Raw genomic sequence first — 17,707 nt, forward strand, 5'->3', positions numbered from 1 at the left:
ATTTATGTACTTTATCCAAAATTTTAATAGTTTATTTCTTGCATCAATTATAAATTATCCCTATATATAATTAAAATAGGTTTTGAAATTACAAATCATTTTCAGTAGTGAAATTGTAGTTTTATCTCTTAAATAAGAAAATTTCAATTTATTCCTTTTTAGTAATTAAATAAATGGAAAATTTTCAATTTTTACTCCTCCCAAAAAGAAATAATTATGTTTTGGTATAGTTATTTAAAATTACATATGCTCGATGCAATTAATTATAGGGTAAATTACGTATTTAGTATATAAACTATCAATTTAGTCCATTTTAATATCTAAACTTTTATTTTTTTTCAAAATCATACCTAACGTTTAGTTTTTGTTTCATTTTAATACCTCATCGTTAAAAATTTAACGCATTCAGTATATAAACTATCAGTTTTGGTCCGTTTTAGTAACTATACTTTCAATTTTTGAAAACTTAACGTTAAATTTTGAATGGGGTACTAAAATAAACAAAAGCTAAACTTTAGGAATAGTTTTTATTATTTTAAAAGTTTAGGTACTAAAATGAAAAAAATATCATTTAGGTACTAAATGGGTAATTTACCCTTAATTATATGGAAATGGATTAAGAAGCCACTTTGGAAAGAAAGTTTAACTCTTAAGGTGGCTTGAAGTTCAAGTTTTAGTATTAATTTTTTTTATTTTTAATTAATACCTCTTATATACCACGGAGGGCATTTCATAATTCGGAAGTCTTCTACGGAAGCTGCTCTCAATCTGGTGTTGGGGGCAACCTACTATCTTACCTCCCCTTACCCCATTACATATGGGAACAAGGGACAACCATTTTTATATATTAAAAAAATAATAACTTGTGGAGTCCTTGTTTGACTTTAAAAAATATAGATTTCTAAATACTTAATACTAGTTTTATTAGATTTTAAAACGCCCATGATTTATGGTGGAATTCAACATTATTTATCGAGTGATCATTTAAAAAGAATCTAAATTTATAATGATAATAATAATTTTTATATTTTAGAGGGGAGTAAAAGGCAATTTTATCAAGTAACTGTTCGAAGGAAACTCTCAATCTTTTGACATTGAACACTCACACCCTTGACATCTATAATGCTCGAACCCGGGTCCTCGGAAATAAAAACGATTCTTTTACTACATAGGACATTTGGTTCGTGCCCATTCGCCTACTTAAATATTTTTTATATTTAATTTTTTTGGGTAATGACTCCACTAGTCCCTTAAAAGTTCATAAAATATATGTTTTTTTTAACAATTATTTCAAGAAATATTATATACTATAATTTTTAATTAATATTAGAAAAAAAAGGCTATTTTGCGGGGCCTTATTTACACCACGTGATACTCGTGTTATTCTTTAACTATTACGTCATTCATCTAAATTTAAGAAGAAGAAGAAAACTAATGCTAAATATAATTAATCAATGAACTATGATTTTGTCTAATTAAGTCATTAATCTATTAAAATGATTTAATTGAATTATTGATTATTATTTATTTACATAAATATTAAAATGATAGTTAAATAAATTTATATAATTTTGTATTTCATCTTTATTACTTATATATTCTATTAATCTAATTTTGATTTAGTTTAATATATTGTTATTCCTTAAGGACCCGAGTTTAAGCACCATAGATGTCGGAGATGTAAACGTTTAATGTCGAGCGGTTGAGAGTTATCTTTGAACATATATTATCTTGTACTTAATCTAGATTAATAAAAAAATTATAAAAAATGTGATCATTCATTAATATATGAGATAATTGTTATCATGTGTGAACTAAGTGATCTTAGTGGTTAAATAGATTATTATTATCCCTAAAGGTATCGAATTTGAATACTGATGACTGTATATAAGGAGGGTAACATGTTAGGTTAAGTCAGAATTTTAGTTAATCTGATATGTATATTTCATCTGAACTCGACCCAACCCGAAAGTTATATATTTTTAAGGAAATCACACTATTATCCTCGGGTCGATTCTGTCGAAGTTTTTTCACCCTTCACCTGAACCTGACCCAACCTCACTCCCTTAAAAAATCCAACCCGGTCCAATCTAAACCTAAAATTTTTTATCTGACTCTATCGAATCGAATCGAAACCTGTCAGTTTCGAGTTAAATTGTCAACCCTATGTATGGAATGTATATGTGTTTATAAATATCTCATACAAATAAAAGGATGTTCAATTAACTATGTTTTTTATTCTTAGTTTATTTAAAAGATATATATATATATATATATATATATATATATATATATTATATATATATATATGATCATTTTGATAATATTTATATATTTTTTTTTAATTTTCACCGACAATACATTAAATAATTATATTGTTTTACTTTGTAATTAGCTCAAACCGTTAAAGAAACTTGGAGAGCATAAAGACTATATTTAAACACTTATAGACTTACCAACTACGACTCTCATAATTTTCATCAAAATATTTTTTTTCTTCATTTCATACATATTTCATTGATTGATTATATTAATTTTCGTTTCTTTCATTTTAGTCCTTTACAGTGCAAAGTTTAATTAATGTGTGCCATCTCCAAGACATAAACATGTATGTTTCTATTTTAGAGTTGTTTTTATAATTTTAATCTAAATATTTTTCGTTCCATACATATTTTATTGATTGGTCATGTTATTTATTTTTCTTTCATTTTGGCCATTGATAATGTTTGATAAAATCGTTAGCAACTGAAGAAAACTTTAATAAAATCATTAACAACTTAGGATAATTTTGATAATATTATTAACATATATAACTTTACTTTATACTATTTATTTTGGCCTATTTTCAAATAAGTTTTAGTTACTTTTATATTTTTTTAATATTTTTAAGGAATATTTTACAACGCTCGACGAGTATCGATGAGCACCACTAACGATGGACACAATTAATTTAATTTATAAAACTTTAAAATTATAAAGTACTCAACGTATAATTATAAATTTGTTAAAAATCTAAACGTAAATTATTTAAAATAAAAGATTAATTATTTTATTTTTTATAATCTTATTTTAAATGATAATTAGATCAAACATTAACTCCTAAATTAAAAAAATCTAAATTATTTTTTCTCGTTTTGACAAGGCAACGATGGTGACGGCATCATCAATTTAATTTATAAAACTTTAAAATTATAAAGTACTTAATGTGTAATTATAAATTAGTTAAAAAACTAAGCTTAGATTATTTAAAACAATAGATTAGTTATATTATTTTTTATAATCTTATTTTAAATAATAATTAGCTTTTTAACTAGTTTATAATTATGCATTGAATACTTTATAATTTTATAAACTAAATGAATGATATTCATCGTTAATAATATTCATCGTTAACTCGTTGAACGTGGCAGAATGGTTTTTTTATCATTTCCCAAAATAAGCCTCCAACATAACCCCAAGATGTTTGAAAAACACATATTTGCCGTGTTTTTATGCTAAACTGCTTAAGAAGCCGATTCTTTTGATGTCCAATTCAATTATGGAGAAATATTATTTGGGTAAATTACGTGTTTAGTACTTAAACGATTATTTTTTATCTGTTTTAATACCTAAACTTTTAATTTTTTTTCAAAATCATATCTAAAGTTTAGGTTTTTATTTCATCTTAATACCGTATTTAAAATTTAACGTTAAGTTTTGAAAGCATTGAAAGTTTAAGTATTAAAACGACCAAAATTGATAGTTTAAGTACTAAACGCATTAAGTTTTTAACGCTAATACTAGAATGAAACAAAACTAAACATCAAATATGTTTTGAAAAAGTTAAAAAATGAAGTACTAACATACCAAAATTGATAGTTTAATAACTTAGCTTGAGCCTCAATTTGAAAGGTGTTGACGGTGACACAGTCAAACGTCATATGGGACGTGGCCATGCTCCCAAATTTTTTGGTTTAATTCAATTTTAAGTCCCTGCAAGTTTGAATATGAGTAAAATTAAATATTGTCTACGTTAATATTTTTGGTTTAAATGCTTCTTAAGTCCATAGACTTCCACATATGTCTGCCTGAAAACTAACTCATGGAATGGAACTAAAGAAACCAGAAACCGTTGAAGTACAGACACTGTATTCACCGTAAGTATAAAACACATTCAAGTACAAGATGATGTTGAAACAGAACTATATCCATGACATTCAACTAGAAGACATCTAACTCCCTACCGAGACCGAACACTGATGCGTTCCATCGGGACCAAATCTTAACTTCCCCAAACAAGATAAAATTCAAGGCATCAAGAAATGAACATAGAAATCGTTTGATTAAATCAATATGTTTTGTACTTTTTGTAGCTAAATGATTCAATGACCCAACTTGTGGTTGAGGGTTACAGATTGAGCTGCACCGGGTACCTATGGATGCAATCTTCCCAGGGATTGTTTGGAGATGGCTTCACGTTCTGGAGGGCGACCCAGACCGCGCTGTTACACTTGAAACCGCTCCCGAACGCAATCTGCCAGACCCGGTTCCCCTTCCGCATCCTGCCTTTTGCTTCCGTATAGGCCAGCTCGTACCAGATCGAGCTCGACGAAGTGTTACCGAATCGGTGTAGCGTCATTCGTGAGGCCTCGGCATGTACTGGGAGAAGCTGCAGGTTCTTCTCGAGCTCGTCGATCACGGCCCTCCCACCGGCGTGAATGCAGAAATGATCGAACGCGAGCTTGAAATCCGGGATGTAAGGCTTGATTTTCGCATTGGACAACTTCTTGGACACCAATGTTACAAAGAACAAGATCTGTTCACTTATGGGAAGGACAAGGGGACCCAATGTTGTGATATTGGTCTTAAGTGCACCACCAGCAATTGCCATCAAATCCTTGGACAAGGACACACCTGTTTTCCCAGCATCATCCTGTTCCTGGTAAACACACTTGAACGCCTTGTCATTTGCCCCACAATGTGTCCTGACCACATGGACAAGCTTGTACTTGCTCCGCCTCCGATCCGCCGGCCAATTCGACAACAGGATCGCCACGCCACCGACTCGGAACAAACAATTCGGGATCAACATCGATTTCTTGTTACCGAAATACCAATTCTGTGTAATGTTCTCAGTACTGACGACGATAGCGTAAGTATTCCGATGAACTTGCAACATATCTTTAGCAAGATCTATAGATATGACACCCGCACTACACCCCATTCCCCCAAGATTAAAGCTCCTAATGTTCCCCCTCATCTTGTACTTATTAATAATCATGGCGGACAATGAAGGTGTAGGGTTAAACAAGCTACAATTAACAACAATAATCCCTATGTCTCTTGGCTTAACATTAGTATTGGCAAATAGCTTATCCAATGCACCAAACATCACCTGCTCGGCTTCCTCCCTGGCCGCCGCCATCGTCGGCCGGGGAGGGATCGAATGCATCGCCTCCGGCACCACCGTCTCCTCGCCGAGTCCAGATCTCTCCAGAATCTTGCGCTGGAACTCGAGGGACGACTCGTCGAAATCGCCGGTGAGCTTCGAATGCTCCATGAACTGCTGGTACTTGACCTTGAGATGGGACGGAGGGAGGTAACAGGAGTAATCCACCAAGTAAACGGATCTCGGCCGGGTCATGATGTAAACGGTTGACCCGAAGACGAGAACGGCGGAGAAGACGATGAAACTGACGAGATTTGTACTGGAGTTGGACCCACAATTGGCGGATGTCGTCGAGGCTCAACCGCGAGGCTTCGACGATGATGACGACCATCAAAGGGACCAAACAAAGAGTCAAAAGATGAGTTATCAAGTAATGGTAACCGAGTTTAACGTACTTCAAGTTGACACTCTGTAAGAAATCCGGCAATCTCCGACGCTGCCGGATCTGAACTCCATTACCACTCTCTTGACCATTAACCATGATGGGTAGCAAGCAACTATAAAAACCCAAAAAGAATGAAAAAAAATCAACTCTCTCTCTTCAAAACAGATCAAAACAAAGTCTTGGTTTTTGAGAGAAGGAATTGGGGGTCCCGAAATGTGATCAAAAGGGTATTTATAGTGAAAGTGGGTGGGTTGATCCAACGACCAGCTGCCAAGAAAGAAGAACACGTAGAGATTGCTAGGTTTCCATTAGTAGAAATGGTTTTAGAGAGAAGAAGAAGGAGATAATAGAGATGGTGGGAGTTGGGAGTTTCCTGATCCGATCTTAACGCCAGCCGGCAAACAAATCCATTTCCCCATCACCATTAAAGTTCATTCATTTATTTGTTTTTTTGATTTCGCAATTTTTTATATTTCAGGGTAAAGCACATAAAAGGATCCGATTACATGGGATTATTTTATTGACTCAAATGGACATTCAAAAATATAAAATGATCATCTGATTATAAAATATTATTTTTGTAGTTCTTCAATTATTTATATATTTTAAATTCGTCATTTTCATTTAAAATCTAATGACAATTTGAGTTGAACGTGACAGTTGATTGAGATACGTATAATATGATCTCAAAATCTCAAACGGCTATCATATCTCAATCAACATGTTAACGTCTACCTCAAACTGCTATAAATTTTTTAATGAAAAAGTACAAGTTTAGAATACAATGAATAGTCGGGTGACCATTTTATAACTTTTAATAGTCGGGACTAAAAAAGTAACGTTCTATAGCCAATCGATCATTCGTAACTTTTAATAGTCGGATGACTCAATAAAATAATACCCTATAATTGGTCACACATTATTCATTATGTTCTAAACTTGTCCTTTTTTGATAAAAAAAAATTAATGTAAGTTTAAGCTAGACGTTAACCTACTAATTAAGATATGATATAATTTTATCTCAAAATACTAAACGGCTACCATATCACAGTAATCTAGAATCTAGCCAAATTATCATCGATTTTAACGAAAAATGACAAATTTAAATATAATAAATAATTAGGATATCGTTTTGTAACTTTTAATAATCGAAAAATTTAATAAAATAATATTATTTGTAAATAATACTCTATATTTTATTAACGGAGAGTTTTCTTTTTCAGTAAAGTGAAGACAAAAAAAAAATTATAAAAATTTCGAGTTATTCGTGTTGTATTATCCAACTCCATTTGAACTTTAATTTTTTTCGAGACAAATTGAGTTTATAAAATTACAACTCGATGTCAATTCGAGTTGATCGAGTTTTTCTCACCTTTATATCTCAGTGTGTATAAAGTCAAATCGAATTTTTAGTCCACTCAAACTCATCCGAGTATAACATCCCTTCACTCGTCATCTAAATCGATCCGAGTTTAAGAAAACTCCACCTGGCTTGAGTTTTAGACCCTAAACCTACAACCTAATCCTTCAAGTAAGTAAAAGGTCAATTAATTTTTTTTATTCTCAAACAAGGTCGGATTGAGCATGTTAAATATAGATAGTGTAATTAAAATTTAACAAAACCATGTTTTTAATAAATTGAACCCAAGTTGTCACATGACAATATAATATTCAAGCTGATGAAATAATATAATTCTTTTTACAATAAGTTTAGGTCATGGATGACTCTCTCATTTAAGACCAGAGCATACCTAAGATCCAATTAGGATTTATAGGAATTTACAGATCGTCCACCAAAAGTGACAGTAGTAGATTTAGTCTTGGCCTTACAAACTCAAATTCTTGAATCTCAATCACTTATACCAACACTCGTTGGCAACGAAATAATATAATTGATAGAATGCTAATACTTTTAAAACTTAAATTAATGTGTATTGAATTTTGGGACCAATTTAAAATTTAGATAACAAAACAGGAAGGCTAGTGAAATTTGCCCTTTTTTATAACATTTTCATATTTTTTATGATGAGCCAACTTTTAAGATTATTTATCACTTTATATTTTATTTTGGGTTAAATGTATCTTGACTTCTGAAGTTGCACTTCATTATTACTTTAATATTTAAAGTATTTTTTTAATTCAATTTAATTTTAAAACTTTTGAAATACATTATTTCAATTCATTTTATCACTGCACAAATTCATATTTTTCTGAGCAAGGGAATGTTGTTTTATCTTGAGGATATGGAATCGAGTATTTGTATTTATACAGTATATGTACATTGTTAATTGTTAAAAAAATACTTAACAAATATTATCTTGTAATATAAACTATTAATAAATAGATTTTTGGGTAAATTACATGTTTAGTACATAAATTATCAGTTTTTGTTCGTTTTGATACTTAATTTTTCATTTCTTTTCAAAATCATACCTAACGTTTAGTTTTTGTTTCATTTTAGTACATCGACGTTAAAAACTTAAGAGACGGGTTGACGTGACATAGCTTCAGTGAATGGATGACCAATCTTAATGGTGAACCACAAGAGAATGATGAGTCCACCAACATAGTTCAATTTTAGGCCCATCAGAAGGTGGACCATAGAGATCGATGAATGAAGAAATCGAAAAGTCCATAGTTGATTTTGGGAGATTGAGGTATTTTCCGATGCAACGAAGGTTGAAATCACATTTAGAGGGCAAAAGATACATACTTAAAAGTTAGGCTTTATCGATCGACATATTCGATGACCGACGATTGTAGATACAACAGTTGACGAACTAGTCCGTTAAGTTTTTAAGGTGTAAAATGAGCGTGCTTTATTTAGAAAATAAATGTGTTAAGAATATTTAATTTCCGGAAATGCAAGTTGATGACATGATTTTTAATGAAATGTTATAATTATTATGTGGGTCCACATACCTAGCTGTCCATATTGCGTATATCATTTGCCAATACATGCCCTTTAATTTATTATATGTTTTCATCTTCGAACCATGCATGTTGCCGCCCAAGTCATTTTTATTTTATTTTATTTTATATATATTGTTTTCCATAATAATAATATTTTAGAAGTCACTTAATGTACTTTTGACCCTTATTTTATTTTAATTTACAGTTTGGCTTCTAGCATTTTTTGTGTGCAATTTGGTCTCTCACTGTAGCATTGTGCTACAATTCAACCCTAAAAAATTTGGCTTAATGTAACAAGTGTCACTTAACGATTTTTTTAATGGTATGAAACCAAAAATGTAACAAAAAAAACATTATACACTTATTTTTAACAAAAAAATCTCTAGGCACCAAAAGTCAATTTTGGGTATAGTTTAGACACTTATTTTTGTATTAAGCCAAAAAATATTATGCAATTTGACACTTAACTTTAACCCGATGTATACTTTAGTCCCTGATAATTTTTCTACAATTTTAAATAATGTTCTTTTTCAAAATTAAAATTTTAAAAGAAGTGCTAAGATTTATATTTCAAATCCAAAAAATCCAGGGCCAAATTGCATCCAACAAAAAACTTTAGAGTCAAATTGCATATTAAAACTAAAGTCAAGAGTCAAACGGTACATTAATCTTTTTAAAGAGTTAATTGTATTACACATCCCCAGACTATGTCTCTTGTTCTAAATTGATCCCTAAACATTTGTGAACATTTAAATTTTAGCATCAAACTATGACTCTCATTCTAAATTAGTCTTTAAACTTTTAAACTTTCCAAATTCATTCCAATCTATGCCTCCTATTCTATATTGGTCCCTAAACTTTTGAATGCTTTTGGGGATGCTATTATAATGTAAAAAAGTTTATGGACAAAAGGAGAGACATAATTTAGAGATGGAACTAAAATATTCAAAAATTTAAAAATCAATTTAAAATAGAGATCATAGTTTAAAAACATATGTTACAATTAATTTCTTTTTAAATTTTAAAGTATCATATACAAATTTAATCATTATTTATCCATCGATTTTAAAAGTTTGGGTATATATATTAGTTTCCATATTTTCAACAGTCTTTTATGAAACATAAACGGTCTAAATAACATTAAATCATTTGTATAATGAAATAATAAAGACCTCAAACATGAAAAGTGTAAATTTTAAAAGTGTTGATAATGTATTTATTTATTTATTTCTTCTTTTTTATTTTTAATAATTTTATTTTTACGACACGTCTTCCTCAACCTTTATGATATGTTTTTCTTTATTTTTATGATACATTTTCTGTTGTTATTTTCGTTTGTTTTTTTAAGGTTGGATTTGACATCGCCACGATTTATCAACATGGCATTTTTTTTGTTATCGTGCTGATTTTCCATACTTTGAACCCTCATATTAGATTTTGATACACGATTTACGTTCGTGGGTAGTATTTTCATGTCACTCAATTCTAATTTACGATTTGTTAGTGGTCTTTCAATAGCTTCAGCTCCTTTTATGGTTCGTTTGTCTATGCAGTCAGATATGTCCGTATATACCTTTTATCCGAGTTCATTTAGTTAGGTTTTTTAACATTTTTCTTGTATGAATCTTATGATCTTAAGTGACTAGTTTTTTCAAATTTAGAAAAAAAAATATTTTTATTATGTATTTAGTTTACAATTATGGTTTTAAACTTTTTATTTTAATTTGAATATTATATTTTTTTATAAAATTAACGAATTCTATAAAAAAAAATAAACGTTGACGATGACTTTATGAGACAGCTAGGCAATGTTGTTGTGGTAGGTTAATTCATTCATTCTACAAGAAAAGAAAGAGAACTGAAAAAAGGAAATTAACGTATATTAAATATACATACGTTAATAATATATTATTAACATGTATATATTAATTTTTTAGCCTAAATCGAAAAAGTTCAATATTACTTAAGTAAGATTTTAAGTTCGAGTATTTACGTATGTAAAAAAATTTCGCTAAAAATTTACTTATCAAAATTAAATATACGATCTAAATTAATCAGGACGACTTGAAATCGGAGATAATAAAAATATTTGAGCATTTCCCTTTGGTAGAAGAAATAAAAGGTGTGAAGCTTTAGCTCACTACCCAATAGGTCACTAATTTCAATTTCCAACGTTGTACTGCTTTGCGGAATACCAAAATGTTAGGGTTGATTACAAAGGGTAAAATATGTGTTTAGTATCTAAACTATTAGTTTTTATTCATTTTAGTACCCAAATTTTTATTTTTTAAAAATATGCTTAACATTTAATTTTTGTTTTATTTTAGTACCCTGTCGTTAAAAACTTAACGGATGGGCTGAGAGCACATAGCTTCGATGGACGGACAACCAATCCAAATAATAGATCACGAGAGAATGATGAGTCGAAAAATATGATCGTCATTTGAAATTATAATAATATTTTATCTTATCTCAGTTATCAAAATAATGTATAACTCAAACTGTCATCAAATTTTTAACAGAAAAAGACGAGTTTGGAATCTAATGAATAGTCGGATGATCATTTTATAACTTTTAATAGTTAAGGGAATCAACGAAGCAACTCCCTATAGTCGGAGGATTATTTTGTTACTTTTAATAGTCAAAGATTTAATAAAACAATATCATATAGTCAAATAATCATTTATGTACTTTACCCTTTTAAAAAAAGTTTTACTATGCATGTTTCTAAGGGGGAGACATTAGATTCCTTTAGCAATGTCAGATATTCGAATCATTGTGTTTACGAATGAAGCAAACTGGGTTGGGAGGGTCGTCCATGCCTCTGTAGTATCTGATCATCGGTCAATAGATTGGATACAAATGATTAATTCAAAAGAATCTATATAATATTTTCATAATATATTATAACATTAAATAATATTATTTTTTTGTTTTTATTAATCTAAGTACAAGATAATATTTTATTCAAATATAACTCTTAACCATTTAACATTGAACGCTCACACCCCAACATCTCTGGTGCTCAAACCTAAAATTTCAAAAAAAAAAAACAATTTCTCTACCACATAAATTACTTGGTTCGTACAATAATATTGAATTTAAATTATATAATATAATATAATATAATAAATAGATTAAGAAAAAACTCTGGAAAGTCAGATTAGGCCAAGTGTGTGGTGGTTTCAAAAGAACAATAGTCAAAGGGTGACATCTATCATTATTTGATGATGTATGTGGGCCATGTATAAATATTTATAAATTAACCCATTTATTTATTTTTAACTTTATAGAATAATAATAATAATAATAATGTGACACACGTTTATAATCATAAGAACTTGAATTGTATGCTTAGTATTTAAATAAAATAAATGCATTTTATTATGATATCGTCAGTATCTACTTTTACGTCTATATTTGAGATTTAAATTTATCATTCTCAAAGTTTTAAAAATTAAAATAAATTTAAAATTTAATTTTACATATTTAGTCCTATCCTTTTATAATATTAATAATAAGTATAAATTGAAAACATTATTGATTACCGTGTCAACAGTAATAAAATGATTTTTTTCCTTATAAAAGGTATAAGGACATTTAGACTTACTATTAATATTATAAAAAATAAAGGAACCAAGTTAAGCAACATTAAAATAAAATGATATTAAATCTTAAATTTTAGCATAATGCAAGGACTAAAACCATAATAGACGAGAACAAAATAGTTATAGGATATTGTTTTATTAAGTCCCTCAACTATTAAAAATTACAAAATGGTTATTCGACTATAGATATTTGCTTTGTTGAGTCCCTTGACAACTAAAAGTTACAAAAATGGTCTTTTGACTATATGGAGTTGATTTGCTGAGTCCCTTGACTATTAAAAGTTACAAAATGATCACTTGGCTATTCATTATGTTCCAAACTCGTCCTTTTTCGTTAAAAATTTAACGACAGACTGAGTTGCACGTTAACCTGTTGACTTATAAATGATAAAATCTTATCTCATAATTTCAAAAGAGTATCATATCTCAGTTAACATGTTAACGTCCGACTCAAATTATCAATTTTTTAACGTAAAAGGACGAGTTTGAACCATAATGAATAGTAAAGTGACTATTTTGTAACTTTTAAAAGTCGAGAGACTCAAACGCAATCCCCTACAGTCGATGGACCATTTTATAACTTTTAATTGTCAATTGACTCGATAAAACAATATCCTATAGTTGGGATACCATTTGTGTAATTTATCATTTTAAAAATTAGATATGTGTTTATATGTTAATTTTATTTTGAAAAAATGATATTAATTAAAACTTATCACTTCTTACTTAAGGTGAAGTTTTTCTAATTTTATAACTGAGATTAAAAAATATAAATTTTATTTAACATATATTGATTAAATTGATAACGTACGAAGAATAAATTTTACCCATAATCAGTTGGTCTAGTTGGAAGAAACATTAGATTCCTTAAGTGAGGCCAAGGGTTTGAATCTTGGCGAGTGTGAATGGAACAAACTGGGTTAGGAGGGTTACCATTGCCTCTGCAATATCTGATATAGATTAATCGATCAATAGGTCAGATACCATTGGTTCCATTGCCATCTCGCATTTTCGCTAATATTTAATTTAAAAGTCATGATAATGACGAATTTTTTAATACTATTTAATTAATATTAATCTATTACAATAAATAGCTGATTAGATAAACGAGATTGTAAACATACGAGGAAGAAAGGATCACAAGTGCCTCTTCTTGATCTAATATAATCACTGACAAAACTTAACTTAGAATATTAAAGAGAATATTATGACCATCCAGCTCAGTTGGTAGAGCACAAGGTTCTTAACCTTGAGGTCGTGGGATCGAGTCCCACGAAGGGCATTTCATAATTCGGAGGTCTCTTACGGAAGCTACTCTCAACATGGTGTTGGGGGTAGCCTACTATCTTACTTCCCCCTTACCCCATACATATGGGAAAAAGGGACAGCCATTTTAATATTATGAAATCACTAATCGTGATTATCCTAATATTATTATTATTAGTAGTAGTAGTAGGTGCATAATGGAGGTCCATCGATGTTTAACGTAGGTGCATGAGCCATTCTTCATTAATTCAGCCTTGAGATTCTTCATTAAGAGCGTGTGATTTAGCCACGTGAAAATAAATCGAAATTCTTATTATTATCGAATACCAAAAATATTATCATATATATTATCGTCACTGGTGAGAGTGTTTACCTCCGGTGGTGGTCCTATAGTTGGGGAATGGAACTTGACCTGACTCGATTTTCATCACATCGTTCACCATCAGTTCATAGTGCATCTTCACTTCCTCCACAGTTTTCCCTCCGACAGCCTTGGCAACATTGAACCAACGGTCAGGTGTGTCCTTGTCATAAACCGCCAGAGCTCTCTCGGAATCCATGTTCTGCTTCCGAATAACGAAAGACTTATACTAATGTTGATCAATGATGAAAAATATTGATCAAAGGGTCACATTGAGTTCTTTTTTTTTAGTTGGAGGGCCATAGTGAGAGAAAAATAGTACAAGAGTAGCATTGATTTTTAAATTATAATATTGTAAATAAAGTAAATTAGGTTGGAAAGTTAACTCCCGTAATGAAATATTATAATATAAGATCTAAATTTCAAAATTTTCTTAAACTATTGAATATACGTACACATCATGTAACCATAACTGATCTGACTTCGATCCTCAAGAGAGAATAACAATATATTTTATTGATAAGATCACTCACTAAATTCATCAATAAATTAAATACGAGTAATTATATATATAGATATATATATATTAATTTGAGTTTTGCATGTTTATGATTCTAGTCCTTGCATGCGTTTAAGTGGGCCCATTCTCGAGCCATAGACCAAAATCTAATACGTGTTCACCTCATTGTTAGATAGTATACTACATTAGGGATCAAATCAGTTTTTAATCCTCCAATTTTATTTTTTTTCGTGGTTCTTAATTTTTTTTATCCCTATTAATCTCCTAATTTGACAAAAAAAGGCCCTAAATTCATGGACTACTGCAGAGTTAAAAAAATGGGGACTAAATTGAGAAAAACTATCAAATTTCAGGAACTAGAAGTTGATTTATCCCTTAATATTATCTTTCCAAACCACATTCCAAGCATTTTAGCTGGCTTGTTGATTACCTAGTTTTTCTTACAATTCGGGGTCTTCTTTGACGAATGTTCGGTTTTCTGGTAAAAAGGTATGTTTTAGGTTAGTTTAAGACCAGCAAATGAATCAAAGAAAAGAGGGTAAACTACGCATACAGTACCTAAATTTTCTGTTTTGGTCCGCTTTAGTACCTAAAGTTTTAAATTTTTCAAAACCATACCTAATGTTTAGTTTTTGTTTCAGTCCCACACCGTTAAAAACTTAATGTGTTTAGTACCTAAACTATCAGTTTTGGACCGTTTTAGTACCTAAACTTCAAAATTTTATCTCAAAAATTAACGTTAAATTCTGAATGAGAATACTAAAATGAAACAAAAACTAAATTTCAGGTATGATTTTGAAACAAATTGAACGTTTAAGTACTAAAATGGACTAAAACTGTTAATTTAGGTACTAAATATCTAATTTACCCAAGAAAAAATGCGACAGACATGGTGGAATTATTGTCCCTAAAATGTAAAGGACACGTCAAAAGCTGGTACCAGATGATATCAAGACAGAATACTGCTGTATGTGCAGGGATAAGCATGGGTCGGGTTTCGGACAACCCGACATGACCAAAAAAAAATATATTTTTTATCCAACCCGATCAGATTCGACACAAAAATTATATACTCCCCACCGACCCGACTTTTTGAGATAAAATCCGAACTCGACCCGACCCGAAATAATAATAAAATATTATTTTTATTCAATAAAAACATTGATTTAATTAAAAAAACAATATATAGATGGGTATTATTGTAATTATTCCTAAATATATAAAGTAAAATTATATTTATTGGGTCGGGTCAGGTCAGGTATTTTCATCCCAAAATCGAATCCGACCCGAACATTTTTTTTAAAAACCGACACAACCCGACCTAATTAAAAGAAAACAACCCGATCGTATTAAGTTGGGTCGCAACCCGTCGGATTCGGATCTCATGCCCATCCATATGAATATGAGAAAAAATATCCATATGGTTCAATTTTATTGCCCTCTAGTACTTGCTCTTCCGTGTTGAAATGGGAATTTGATTTGAAATCTTTCCTTTTTTTCTTGGATGAACAAATGAGTATGATCTTTGGCTGGTCCATATCCTTGTGTACCTCCATCGACGATGATCCATAATCGTTTATCGCGTAAATTTATTTCATGTTGATCTCGTTACTGATGTTTGAATCCGTAAATGATTCGGTTTTCGAGAAAACGGAGGGAATAAATATATGGTTTTGAAATAACAAGTCTAAATCCTCAACGGAATCAGACATTGGTATAGCTTTGCAAGTTGAGTTCTAAGGTTAGCCCTAACCTATAATGGACCTACTACTACTATGCCCTCATCATTTGGGGAGAAGGTATGACGACAACGACAATGACAATTACTTTGCATCTCGACGACATCGGTCGCATAACGATCTCAACTAGCGGAGGGGCATCGGCTAAAATTTTGGAGCTAGCTGTCTGGCTGGTTTACCATTTGCAGCACACACAAGGTGATGGCCTCTAGTGTGTCAAGTTGTAGATGGGGACGATGACCACATGCAAATGGGTGATGATTGGTTGAAAGTTACACCATGCAGCTTTGTCGACGATATTTGGGGAATCCTTATCATTCGTTAATATCTTTTGACACAAAATAACACATGATATTATGTAAGGGAAGAATTTTATACTTAATAAATTATAATACAAATTTAAGGTACAAAATTAGATTATCAACAAAAATTTTAAAAATTTAAATTATACAAGAATTTAAAAATTTCAAGAGAGATCCGCATCTACGTCTTTGGGTTCCTTTCTCTCTCAAGATTTGTTCTTTTGCCAATTGGTCCTTCGCTCGTCCAATTTCCTTTCGCTATCCCATTGATTTCTTAATCATTTCAAGCCTTTCAAACTCAATCCGTGGGGGGTTTTACTAAGCTTTTAAGTGGAATTTATTGCCTATATGGCTCTATCCAACGTGTTCGACTGTACGCGTGAGCAAGCTCTCGGGAGTTTGATTTTCGAAAAAGATAATTATCACGTAATAACTTATTATCAACAGTAGTTTTACCTCTAAATTATTAAGTTACGAATAATTCTCATTACTTTGAACACAAATACTCATAAAATAATGAGTTCTTTTCATTTAGACATTTCTCGATTCATATTTTTCATGTTTTACTTAAAATTATAAACTTAATAATAATAATATACACATAGTTTAATTTAGTAAAATATTAAAATTTGAGTAGTTAGAATTATTTCATATTTTTAATATTTGTATATTAATCATTTTATAATTTTATGAGGTGAAAATATTATTATTATAAAATATCACACATTTAATATTTGTATATTAATCATTTTATAATTTTAATTTTTCAGGAGGACGATCCTCACCCGTCCCCTGAGTCCATCCTGAGCAAAAGCTATAGACATACGTAGGAAGGAATATAAAATATCACATGCCAATCATTGCATGTTATTTCATATATTACCATCTTTATTTAAATTTGAATTATAAATTAATTATATTTCAATTATGATCAAATATTTTTTTCCTTTTATGGTTCATGATTGTTGTTTCATCAACAAAAATAGATTACCAGAACACGAAACGTGCATCGAATCATATCTACTCTCGATTTAAAATAGTTATCAAATCTGTTTGTATCTATGTTCATTTCGTATACTCGATCATATATCTTCCGTAATTTTTTCCTTAAAAAATATTAAATTAGAATTTAGGGTTTAGGTACACACTGATTCTAATGGGGAGACATTTTTTTATGCTCATCTT

At 30.2% G+C, this 17,707-nt stretch overlaps 1 pseudogene; it reads right to left on the reverse strand.

Moving 5' to 3' along the window:
• Positions 1 to 4,385: 4,385 nt before the first annotated feature.
• Positions 4,386 to 6,228, reverse strand: LOC120175683 (annotated as a pseudogene).
• Between the last annotated feature and the right edge of the window lie 11,479 nt (positions 6,229 to 17,707).

This window comes from Hibiscus syriacus, unplaced genomic scaffold, assembly GCF_006381635.1.
Source record: "Hibiscus syriacus cultivar Baekdansim isolate YM2019G1 unplaced genomic scaffold, ASM638163v2 tig00112206_pilon, whole genome shotgun sequence".
Lineage (NCBI taxonomy): Eukaryota > Viridiplantae > Streptophyta > Magnoliopsida > Malvales > Malvaceae > Hibiscus > Hibiscus syriacus.